The sequence below is a fragment of the Globicephala melas genome, chromosome 2 (assembly GCF_963455315.2).
Source record: "Globicephala melas chromosome 2, mGloMel1.2, whole genome shotgun sequence".
In the NCBI taxonomy this organism is placed as follows: Eukaryota; Metazoa; Chordata; class Mammalia; order Artiodactyla; family Delphinidae; genus Globicephala; species Globicephala melas.
In genome coordinates, this window is record NC_083315.2 from 166,883,574 (window position 1) to 166,889,573 (window position 6,000).

Sequence of the window (6,000 nt, forward strand, 5' to 3'; positions counted from 1 at the left end):
CCGCGCGCGGGGCGGGAGGGGCTGCACCCCGCGCCCAGGGCCGGGGCGGGCTGCCGAGGCGGAGGCGGAGGGCGGGGAAAGTCTCCTCCTAGCCGCCTGGAGCGGGCGGTGCGTGCCCTCCCCGGGTCCCCGCCCTCCCCGGTGGCGCCGCGCGGCTGCCCGGGGCGCTGGTGTGCCCGAGCTCCGGCCGCCCGTTACGCCAGCCCGTGAGAAGCAGCGGCTAGAGGCGCTGGCCTCGAGCGCCTGTTCTGGCCGCAGGGCCGCGGGCGGAGGCGAAATAAATAATGCACGAAAAAGGAAAACAGACGTGAGCCGAGCCAGAGCTCGCCCGCCTCCCGCCCGGGGCTGCGCTCCCGCCCGCGCTCCCCGCCGCCGCAGCTGCCGCCAGCGCCGCTGCAGTGATTCCTCGTCTCCATCTAGTGAGGCTATTGTGTATTGGGCGCTTAATTATTTATCCACCCGCGAGGCAGACTCCAGCTCCCGAGGGTCTTGCTCCTTGCCTGCCGTCCCCCCCGCCCCCGCCAAGTTTCTCCGAGGGGGCGGGAAGGGAGTAAGGACTGACTCGTGGAGACCCCTTTTTGCGCTCGATCCCTGCGGAATCCCTCCCCTCCTCCACCCCATTCGGACGGTGCCGAAGGCGCCCCGGTTGCCCGGGCTCGAGGTGCAGGCCGCCACTCTCGGGGCCAAGTGCTGTGTTCTCCCCTCTGTAGTCCCGGGCGGGGGGACCGTTCCAGCCACACGGCTGCACCTTGGAAGGAGTTGCCGACGGCCCCGGGGAGGACCTCTCCACCACTGCTTTTCGTCAGCCATCTCAAACTCCTGTTTGAGGCGAGATTATCAACAAGTCGGTGGCGAAGTAGCGCGTTACGTTTCTTTCAAACAAGCTGCCCCGGGCCCCGCCAGGCCGCACCACAGGTATGCATGGCCTCCGCTGATCGGGTGAGAGCGCCTGACGAGAGCTTTGATTTATAGAGGCGCTCTCCAGAGCGCCCCGCCCCCAACGCATGGACAATCTTATTTTTAGGTTGGGTGAAGGAACCAGGGGGTCAGGACAGAGAGCGGAGAGTCAGACACCATAGCTCGTTCATCGAAGGAGCATTTACTTAGTTCCTTTCCCCAATCTCTCTGGGCACCCTTAAGTCACGCCCTGTAAACACACACTCTATAAACTGCTCTGCAAACCGGCTTTCAGACCAATTTCCTAGCGAACTCTTTCATATCGAGTGCGGACCCGAGGCTCTTCTCCATGCAAACTCCGTAGAGCCGCATCTGAACCAAGGAGATGTTTGGACACAGTCGTGAACGAGGCCCTGTCCCTTCCCTCCAAGAGCTTGGGGTCTGATCTGGGAGACAGATAACAAAACCAGCCATTCCACTGTCCATTGGCATTCTGCTGTCAGCTGTGTGTGACAAAAGCACTATAAGGGGAGGAGAGATCAGTGAAAACTCTGAAATGTGAGGTGTTTGCAGCTTCATGTCCTTCTGTTGGAAGGAGGGTCAGGAAAGGCTTCCAAGATTGGGTGACCAGCTGGGAGTGGGGGAGTATTTCAGGCATTGGGAACCCCCCGGGCAAAGATGTGGAGATGCTTGTTCATTTGTTCATTCATTCCATACACAGTGTCTGGAACACCTACTAAGGGCCAGACAGAGCATTCGATGCTGGGTATACAGCAGTGGACAAATCAGATCTTCTTGTTGCCTTTAAGGGGCCCATCATAGTGGGAGGAGGGACGGGGAGAAAATACAGGTGTCGGGGCAGGAGGGACTTCCTGGACTACTTGCTTTCACCCGTGGTTTGAAGCAGGAGAATGAGGCACAGAATGAGCCCTGTTGGTCAGCTGAGGTCAAAATAACACGGTATTTTAATGCCTTTCCACTTAAGCTGGCCAGGGTATTTTGTTCAGTCCACGACTTCAGTGTTTAGATATGACAGCAGCCCCTGAGGTTTATATGGAATACTTTGCTACTTAAAAATGTTCTTAAATCACATTCTAATTCAGTTCTTACAGTTCTGTGGGGTAAATGTAATTGCCCCATTTGACAAGTTCAGAGATGTGACTTTCCCAGGATCACACAGCTGCTCACCTGGGATTCAGAAGTACTGGCCCCAACCAGAGGTCCAACACTTCAGGAGAGCCTAGGCAGGCTGTGCCTCTTGGAAAGCCTGCATCATCCATTCTGATCTTCAGTATTCCTGTACTGGACCCAGTATACGCACCTCCTGAGAGTCAGCTGGCTCCACATTCTCCCAGCCCTCCTAACGCCGTGGAATATCACACCTCTGTTAGGGTGAAGACCAAGCAACCCATGGTACCTGGGATCTGCCTACCAGGGCCAGGCAACTCTCCTCGAGAAATGCAGGGGCGGGCTTCCCTGGTGGCGCAGTGGTTGGGGGTCTGCCTGCCGATGCAGGGGACGCGGGTTCGTGCCCCGGTCTGGGAAGATCTCACATGCCGCGGAGCGGCTGGGCCCGTGAGCCATGGCCGCTGAGCCTGCGCGTCCGGAGCCTGTGCTCCGCAACGGGAGAGGCCACAGCAGTAAGAGGCCCGCGTACCACACACACAAAAAAAGACATGCAGGGGTGTTAAACCTTGCAGCAAATTTTGACGAACAAAAGACAAGAGATGGGAGGGAACCAGCATATGGACGGTCGTAGTTCCATTTGGCCTGTCAGGAGATGTCCAGGAGGTGTGATTGAGTGACTGGCAATGTTTTCTTCCAAAGATGCAGCCACCTGGATAACCCACAGCCTTGTATTTACTGTCCTCCTTCCTTCCTTTACTTCCGTTTTCTTTTCTTTTTCTTGTCCTAGAATTGTAGCCCTCAATAAAGTGTTAGCAAGCAAGCATTGCTTCATGCTTTGTCTCCTAAGGAACCGGGGACAATGGGCACCACAGGTGGTCCAGAAAGCAAGTCTTCAGGGTCAGATGTTGGAGCTGGATTTCCCGTCTATCTGGAAGCCATAGGGGCCCCATTACTGACGGGAAGCAGGTCATAATCACGCATATATTTGACATTACTATTTGTAAAGCTTCACCTCTGGCTAAGCGAGATGAGATGTGGGTAAAAAGCAAGGCTATGGGAGGTCAAGTGGGCACTGTGTTTGATCAATGATAATCGTAAAGACTGTGAGGTTAGATGGCTTCTTCTGACAGCACTGGAGATTTTGCAAAAAGAAAGTGATAGGGAAGCTATTTGCCAACTTGAGGCATACTTTGTGAAAGCTTTAAGGACACTCTCATCTCTTGACATCCACGAGGCACCTGAACAATAGGCCCAGGATCTGATTGTAAGGGTGGCAGAGCTGGAAAGAACACTACACGTGCAGCCACTCAGCTGTTCACATCAGGGCTCTGATAGGGAAAGAGTTGGACCTTGTGATCTAGAATAGGAATATTTGGGCGAACAAGCCTGAAAATCTTGGGTCTGCAGGGGGAAGTGGCTCAGCTAATTGTTTATGGAAATAACAATACTGAAAACTCAGGGGCATGGAGGTCAGGTGAATAGTCAATGGATGAACTCATAGGGGTGGACACAAAGGGTACGGATGGTCCTGCCTCATATTCATACTCACCAGGGAGCATCTATTGCCAAGGAGGCTCTCAGCAATCAGTTGGACAGGATGACCCATCCTGTGGAAGTCAGCCAGCCCCTCTCTCTGGCCATCTTAGTGCTTCCCTGAACGATGGCTTGGTCTGCTGAAGGCTGAGCCGTGGCATCAGCTGGGAGACAACAACCTGTGGGGTTGGGCCATTGTTCTCCTGGTTGCATGTGAGTTGATAGATGTGTCTCCAACAGCAAGAACACACGAAATCTGGGAACAAAGGAGTGAAGTACGATTGGCCCCTCTGAGCCCACCTGTCAGAGAGATACCTGCAGACTCTGTGTTTTTTGTTCCTGCAAATGTAGACACTCAGCGGTTAGCGGTCTTGGCTCCTAGAAGCTGATGCCTCCACCAGTGAACACAGAAAGGGATGCTCAAAACTGAAAGCCGTAAGTTCTACCTGGGCACCTTGGGCTTCTCTTGCCAGTGGACCAGCAGTCAGAGAGAGGAGTTGCTATACTGGCAGGGCGGTCATCCTTGATTACCATGGGGATCTAGGCTTGCTGTTACGCAGTGGGCACGGGGAAGAGTATATTTGGCTACGGACTGAATTTTGTACCCGCCCCCACTCCGCAAATGCGTATGTTGAAACCATAATTCCCCAATGTGACTGTATTTGGAGAAATGGTCTTCAGGAGGAAATGAAGGTTAAATGAGCTCATAAGGGTAGGGCCCTAATCCAATAAAATTGGTGTCCTTACAAGAAGAGGAAGACAGATGAGAGCTCTCTTTCCTTCTCTCTGCATGTGCTCAGAGGAAGAGCTCTGCAAGCCAGGAAGAGAGTTCTCACCAGAAACCGACTCTATGGACCTTTATCTGGGACTCCCAGGCTCCAGAACTGTGAGAAAATGAATTTCTGCTCTTTTTTTTTTTTTTCCTTTTTTTTGCAGTACGCGGGCCTGTCACTGTTGCGGCCTCTCCCGTTGCAGAGCACAGGCTCTGGACGCGCAGGATCAGTGGCCATGGCTCACGGGCCCAGCTGCTCCGCGGCATGTGGGATCTTCCCGGACCGGGGCACGAACCCGTGTCCCCTGCATCGGCAGGCGGACTCTCAACCACTGCGCCACCAGGGAAGCCCAATTTCTGCTCTTTAAGCCACCCCTCCTGTGGTATGTTGTTATGGCAGCTCGAGCTGATACTCTGGGATTCTCTGGAGCTTCTCTGCTCAGAGATAACATGAACGGGCAGTTAAGACGTCCAAAGACCGTCCAGGTAAGAACCCCGGACCAGCTGAAAAGCTGGCCATAGAAATCTAGACTGGGAGGTGTAGCGGGGGGAGATGATGAATATCAATTATGGCCCTAGGACCAGCTGCAGCAGTGGGACTATAGCTTGGCTTGCTCATCTTTTCTGTCTTGTTAGGAAGTTACGGTTGGACTTGTACCTTCACTCTCAAATTGATGGCATTTTCTTCTCAAGTTACTTGCAAATAGCATAGAAGGATGTGAACAGTTCTGAGTAATGCAGGGGGTGGACTCTATTAGACCACATTTAGGCACCTAGATTTGTCTGGCTCCACCTGCTTCCCTACTCTGCTCCCTGGAGAGGGCGGCCAGAGCTACCACCATCCCATCTCCTATCACTGTGGCCATCTCAGCCTCCCCGCCTTGGCAGAGCTGAGCTTCAGTGTGGCCTCCATCATGCCCACTGTAGGAGGGGTCCCAACAGCAATGGAGGGGACCAGACTCATGGAGGTTTGGGCTCCTACTACCAATCCCATACTCAGACGAAGCCCCACACCATGGTGGATGGGATCCGACTCCCAGAGCAGCTATCTGTAGGGGCCAAGGAAGAGGACCTGAAAGTGTAGAGAGTTAAGTCTCTGTGATACAGACTTGGATCAAGGAGAGACAGGGTCGGGAAAGATGTGGGAGATGATCCATCACCCTTTCTCCATCCGTGGTTCCATCTCCATCTGGTTCCATCTGGCCTCTTCGAGTCTGTCTTGTGTGACTAAGCAGTTGGCTGTGTTCCCCAGCAAAGCTGCGGCCAGACCAGTGAAGGGCCCACATTTTCTTTGCCTTCCTTCCTTCCCTGCCTCCCTGCCAATTTCCCCTTGCTCTTTCTGACCTAGAAATTCACTCCCCCCAAATCTGTTATTACCTCTGCTTTACTTCCGGTTCCTGGGGAGTTTAGGCTCAGACAAGTTCTTGGAGGGTTCATGGGCTCTAGAGGGTGTGGCCACATGCATAAAATGAAGTAGGACACTGCATTCCTACCGCAGCCTCTGAAGGCCCACAGCAAATTCAAAGGGGTTCCTTAAGCATCCAGATGGTCTTCTTCAGGTCCCCACTCCTGTGCATCCAGGCAAGTTCTAGGTGGGAAGAGTCTCATGAGTGTCGAGAACACCAGCTCTTGAGCCAGACTGCTTGATTCTTATAACCTGTGGAGTCTTT

At 53.8% G+C, this 6,000-nt stretch overlaps 1 long non-coding RNA gene across 1 annotated transcript; it reads left to right on the forward strand.

Moving 5' to 3' along the window:
* Positions 1-425: 425 nt before the first annotated feature.
* LOC132596783 (uncharacterized) lies at positions 426-2,845 on the forward strand. The gene is made up of 2 exons (XR_009562786.1): positions 426-915; positions 2,001-2,845. It is a non-coding gene; the product is annotated as an uncharacterized lncRNA (long non-coding RNA).
* The last annotated feature ends 3,155 nt before the right edge of the window (positions 2,846-6,000 follow it).